Source organism: Tupaia chinensis, unplaced genomic scaffold, assembly GCF_000334495.1.
Source record: "Tupaia chinensis unplaced genomic scaffold, TupChi_1.0 Scaffold000499_1, whole genome shotgun sequence".
Lineage (NCBI taxonomy): Eukaryota > Metazoa > Chordata > Mammalia > Scandentia > Tupaiidae > Tupaia > Tupaia belangeri.
The window spans coordinates 194,887-201,966 of NW_006160011.1; positions in this window are offsets into that span (position 1 = coordinate 194,887).

Consider the following 7,080-nt stretch of genomic DNA (forward strand, 5'->3'; position numbering starts at 1 on the left):
CATAATCTTTCAAGATGTCCCTGAGGTGATTCAGAAATCACAAAGTACTCTCACTCACACCTCAGTCTCAAATGCAAGGCTACTTGCTTCTTAATTTCAAGTGGTAGGAAGTCTGCGCAGCTGAGCTATGGGGATGGAACCACTGCCCTAGTGAGCCTAGAAGACAGACATTCTGTGGAGTCAGAAGATGATACTGCCACTTCAGTGGTCCTGGAAAGCAGAGCATCAAACTAAAAAGAATTATTCTTGAACCTTGAAATCTAATGAAATTTGCCTTGGTAAATTCTGGATTTGCTTAGTACTCATCATCCCTTCCTGCTGGTTTCTCCCTTTTAAAATAGGAATAGATATTCTATGTCCTACCGTTGTATTTTGAAAGCACTTATCTCACAGGTTCAAATCTGTAAAGGAATTTTGCCTCAGGATGACTCAACATCTCACTTATATATGATCTAGATAATATCTGGATGACTAGATTTTAGACTTTATAGTTAATGCTGAAATTAATTAGGACTTTGCAAACTGCTGGAAGTGAATGAAGGTATTTTGCATGTAAGAAGAAGATGAAATTTGAATTGGTCAGAGAAGGTCGATCTTATGAAACAAGTTGGTCAATGTTATGAATTGAATATCTGTGTTCTCCGATACACACACCCATAATACATATGCTGAAGCCCTAACATTCACTGTGGCTACATTTTGAGTAAGGAATAAATTAAGGTTAAATGACATTATAGGGTGGGGTCCCAATTTGGGAGAATTCTCAGGTGCTCCATATTAAAAGAACGTACGCACATGCATGGTCACTCACACCCGCTCTCTTGCATGCATGCTCTCTATCTCTTCCATGCATAGTCTCTCTCTTTCTCTTCCATGTGATATTTCAACAAGCCAGGAAGAGAGTCCTCACCAGAAACTGACTCTGACAGACCTCAGTTTGGAACTTCTAACCTCAAGAACTATGAGAAAATAAATTGACTTTGTTTAAGTCATTCAACCAATGGCATTTATTTTTTACAGCAGCATGGACAAAATAAGTTTATTTCATTGTACAACCTAATTACCTTGGTTAGTACCTCCAGAACAATGTTGAATAAAAGAGATGAAAGTGGAAATCATCTTGTTCTTGATTTCCAGAGGAAGATCTTCAGTTTTTAAGTGTAAGTATGATACTAGTTTACAAATTTTTCATAGATGCCCATTATCAAATTGAGGAACCTCCCTTGAAATCCTAGTTTGTTGAGTGCTTTTATTCTCATGTGTGTTAGGTTTTGTGAAATATTTTTTCTGCACCTATTGAGGTCATCATGTTATTTTTCTCCTCTATTCTATTGATATAACACATTACATTAACTTATTTTCAGATGTTAAACCATTCTTGCACTCCTGAATAACTCCACTTGGTCACTGTGTATAAACTTTTTTTTATATATTATTGGATATATTTTTCTAGTGTTTTGCTTTTAAAAATTTGCACCTATATTCATAAGAAATATTTCTAGTGGTTTGTTTGTGTGGCTTTGGTATCTTCGCAGAATGATTTGGAAAGTAATATTTCCACTTCAAATGTTTTTAATTCTTTATAAAAATTTTGTTAGAATTCACCAGTGAAGCTATCTATATATGGGTTTTCCTTTCTTGGTAGCTTTTAAATTTTTAATCCAAAATCTTTACTTGTCATAAGACTATTCAGATGTATTTCTCTTGAGCCAGTTTTAGTAGTTCATGCCCTTAATTTTTTTATTTCATCCATTTATAATAATTTTCTAATATAAAATTGTTTATATTGGGTTGTTGGAAAAGTCATGATGCATTTCTGAATAGAAAAACTGAAAAATATGTCATGACTTTTCTGACAATCCAATAATATTGTTTTATAATCTTTCTTTTATTTATGACAGAACACATACATGTACATATGAAAGAGCAGGAAAGGAGATGAGTATCCTCCATAGAGTCTGTTCATGACATGATTCCCTTTCTCTAGTCCTCCAACACATCAGCTCTTTGCCACTCATGTGTGTGCCACAGCATATTTTAGGCTGCCCAAGCCAGAGATTCAAACCATGGTTATCATGTGAGATCTGGTCTCTCTTGAACAACATATTCACTACTGATGTGCCATAGAGCCAACCCTTTTAATTTGTTATGTTATAAACTTCTTTATTTTGTAAGCTTGATAGTAATGCCTCTTAAATTTAGTAAATTTTTTAACTTAGTCAGTGGGTCCTCCCTTTTCTTTTTCCTCCTGATCAGTCTAAAGACTTCTTACTTTTGTTGATCTTTCTAAAGAACCGTATTTGATTTTATTGTTTCTCTCTTTGCTTTTCTATTTAATTTCTGAGAATAAATACTCTACAGTTTGAGCATCCCTAATCTAAACAATCAAAATCTGAAATACTCTAGAATCCAAAACATTTTGTACACTAACATAATGCCACAGTGTTAGATCATCAGAAAAGTCATGATGCATTTTTGCATAGAAAAAATACTTCATGACTTTTTCAATCATCTACTAGGAAATTTTACAATGAACCTTAAGTGACAGGTCACAGTCAAAATGCTGCAATGCAAAAATATTGTATACATTTATTTCCAAAGATTTTAAATGTGTTTTGTATTTTTAAAAAATAATGTTCATCTATTATATTTGTTATGCAGTGGAGTAGCTTCACAGAGCTCATCATATTGTCATTCCACTACTGGAGCTTCTCTAATTCATTTTCATAAGCTAGTAAGACCATAATGCACAAGCAAGCAAAGTCAGTCAGAAAAAGTAAACTACAGACAAATTTTAAGTAAACAGTAAAAAATGCTAACAAAATGAATTAGGTATTTTATTTTTAAAAAATCAATTCTACTTGAACACAATACATTGTGCTAGGAATTCAAGGATGGTCTAACATCAGATCTACTCATTTTGTAAAATAAAAGCAGGCCAGGCAGTGATGTGGTGGTTAAGATGGCTGGATCCAACATGGCCAATGGCATGACTGAAGTCCCATACTCAGCCACTTGAAAAACATGCTGGTGTTTTTCATGTGAGGTATGGTGTGTGTGTTCCCAAATCTTAAAAGCAGAAATGGAGAAGAAAGGATTGTACCATGACCATATGCATGTGGAATGCTTTCTCACTTTGTCTTTATCTCTCTCTGTCTCTCCAGTGAATGAATATGCCCTCTAGCAAATAAAAAATATATAAAAGTAAGTTGCATAATAATACATACAATATGGTACCATGCATATACATTTAACACATACAACATATATGATTATATGTGTTTTTATGAATGTAGTAAGTAGTCAATTCACAAGTGCAAAACATAGACTGTACATATAAAATATGACAATAAGAACAACCATGACAATAAGAACAATAACCATGAAAATAATAATAATAATTTATTATTGACAATGTTTATCATGACAATGTTTATCTCTATGGAGGAAAAAAAGGGAAATGAGATCATAGAAGACATAGGAGATTTCAACTAGACGGTTGAACATTTTTGTCTAAATGTGTATGTAAAATGATAGAGGAAGAAAGAAAATACAACCTAAAATGTGAAAATAATTCAACATGCCCCTATATTTGCAGAATATAGTCATAGTATTAAAATATGGGGCATACCTGATAGAAAATCCAGGAAGGTTCATTCTGCCTTCATATCTTACTAACTTTTAAGACCAACTAGAGTATAAATCCTTGTTCTGTCTGCTTGGCCACATAACTTTGAGCATTTTTTTAAATGAATCTCAACCTCCCATATGTAAAATAGTGATATGAAGACCTATCTCTCAAATGTTTTGTAATAATTAAATAATTTAACAGATGGGAAATGCCTCATTCAATGTCTTGGTCATGATAGCACTTCAGTAAATCCAAGCCTTACCCCTGCTCTTCCCTGCACAACTACAGAAACCACTACTTTTGAGTCCTACCCAGTGGGCAAAGTTAGAGGCAAAAATCAGATTTACACCATCATGCCTCATAGTACTGGGATATCACCTTCTGTATTGCCAATACTACCATGAACCATTTTCTCCCCAGTGGGAGGCAGGTTTGGAGCCATGGGGTCTTGAGTTAAAAGTTCTTGCTCTGTCACTTATCAGTTATGTGACCTTAGGCAACTCATTTAACTTCAGTTTTTTTCATCCATAAGATGGGGTTAATCATCCCTACCTTTATGAGTCTTTGAAGAATGAGAGGTCACATATGAAAAGTACTTGGCTCGTAGGAAATAAAACACTTAAGAATCACTATTATTTTCATGGTTGTTGTTCTTATTACTATTAGTATACAAAATCATCTTCCTCTTATACATCAAAAAATCAATACTGAAGTATATATTTGACTGAGCACTATATCAATCCTCATTAAAAAACCATTTATAAAATGTGCCCACAGCATTGTTTACCATCATAGAGATACAGACTAGGTTTTCAAATGGACATGCTACATTAATTTTTCCTTAATGGATATATCTTCCCAGTTTAGGTTCTACTCTATATTAGTGAAGAATGTAATGCCCTGTGTCCAGTAGGTCCTGATAAACACAGAGCTTTTACAAGTCCAGCTGCCTAAACTCAACTCCAAAAGAGGAACATTACCCAAGTCAGAGTTATTGACCTAAGAGAGATTTATTTCAGACTTTTTCCACAAAAGAATAACCAGACTTGGTTATAAACCTGTCTCAACTGTGTCCCAATTGCCCTCTGATTTATTGACAGATCTAATTAATCCAGTAATTGCTTAGTGATAATTACCATCTTTTCTTAGGCAACAGATCTGATCTCCAAACCTAGATATGTTAAGAAATCTAAGGAGATAGCAAAATAGTTGCATTGAGTCCAAAACCTTTCATCTATCTTAAACTTCCTGTCAATTAAATTTTTCTAACCCTCAAAAGAGACACCTATCAATTTTTAATATAAATTAACCTTTTAATTCTAGTTTTCCTTTTTGAAGTATAAGATTAGAAATGTACCAGAAGCTGATGAATCAGTCACTCAGGAACTATAGCTTTTGGGTCACGGAAAACTTTCAAACATCCCTCAGAAGTGCACAGATAAACCTTTTGATGAATACTTCCAATTCTTTGGAGACATTTTTAGCAAACACAAATGTTTATCCCAAAGTGCTTTCAGTACAGTCAGCACAAGCTTGGCATGTTTATAATGCAGTTTGCATCAAGCTCAAGTCCAAAATCTGGGCAGTTTTCAGAGAAGGCACCCAGAAACCATATTGTCTGCATTATTCACAATGCTGGAAGCAAGATCAATAGCTACAGCTCACCCATGAAGCTCCAAAGCCCAGCAAGGAGTCATTTTGACACAGTGAATTTAGTGAGAATGATGTGCTCCTTTGCAGAACCCAAAGGGCGGTATTCTCAGGTTAACAAAGACAATAATGAAGTAGCAGCCTTCAGGCCAGAGAATACCACCTGGGAACCATTCTTCCTGGGAAAGAGCTGTGTAGAAATGCAGTATTCAAGAGGAGAAAAATCACAATGGAGTTACTGCAGGTTCGTGGCAGAGCATCAAGCCTTAGGAGAGAGTTCACCCACCCTCTCACATCCTCATCTATGAGTCCATCTGGAGAGCACTGGATCTTAAACAAACTGAAGTCCTGGGGATTCTTGTTCTACTGCAAGGAAGGTGTGGCCTACAGGGTTCTTCTTAAAATAATCAGTTAGGGATCCTGATGTAGTTACCAGACACAAACTAGATGGGTTGTATAGAAGCAGCCACTAGTAGTCACTGAGTGTGTATACAGGTGGTCTGGAAAACTCAAACAAGACTAGTACCTAAGTAGGACCTTATTGTAACCAGATGATGAGCTTCCTCTGGGAGCTGATGGTGCCACTTACCCACACTTGTTATAAAAGTGGTTCTTTAACAAGAAAATTTCAAAACAAAGTGTTGAATGAAAATAACCTAACTGAATAGTATGGGTAAGCCATTTAAGGCTAACTAAACAGTTAACTTAAGCATAGACACAGCACTAATATTAATAATAGAAATCATCACTCTTTATTCTCTACCATGTGCTGAGCATCATACTAAATGTTTTAATTTATTGATCCTTCAATGGGCCATGAAATATGGGTAATTCTTACACTCATTTTACTGACATGAAATCTAAAAGAACTCCCAACTTTTGAACAAAAGTTCTCAAAGTGGAGGTCCCAGAACCAGCAACTTTAGCATTACCTGAGAACTTGATAGAAATGCAAGTTCTTAGCCCAACCACAGACATAATAAATTATAAATTCTGGAGCTGGGATCCAGTGATCCATGTTTCAACAAGCCCTCCAGGTAATTCTGATAGGTGCTAAAGTCTTGTCCATACACTGAAATCACCAAAGAGTTTGTTTGTTTGTTTTTAGAGAGAGATATTTTTGCTATAGGGTGCACACACTCACCAGAGAGAGGCAGAAAACCAAAAAATCACCGTCCCCCCAGGGCAGATGGCCACATCACAATCCCTTCTCCTCATTCTCTTTTCACGAGCTCAGGCATGAACATGTGCCCCGCATGAGTTTTAAGCCACCAGGTCCAGGATTCAAACCATGGTCAAATATATGAGAGTCCAGCGACTTAACCATTATGCCAACTGCTAGTGCCCCTAGAGAGTTTTTAAAGTTACTAATGCTTTGAACCCAGTGCCAGATTTTCTGATTTAATTGACCTGGGTGCAAACTGGTTATCAAATTTTTAAATATATCTCAGGTGACTATAATATGCAGCCAAAGATCAGAGTTATAGCACTAGGGGCTAATGTTCCCAACATCTACCAAAAGTAAAAAGAAACCAAAAATAAAAAACAAAGTTAAGATTTAAGTTTAGGTCTGGGGCAAACACATACTCTGTCCACACACTTCAGTTGTTCCAAATGTGGTCCCAAGACCAGCAGCATCTGCGTATCTTAGAAGCTTGCTACAAGTGCAGCGTCTTAGCTCATACCTTGGACCTATTACATAAGAATCTAAATGTTAACAAGGTCCCTAGATGGTAGGCATATGTAAGATTCTTTTCCCACACAAGTCCTGTCCTTCACTTCCTTGCACCCATTACTCT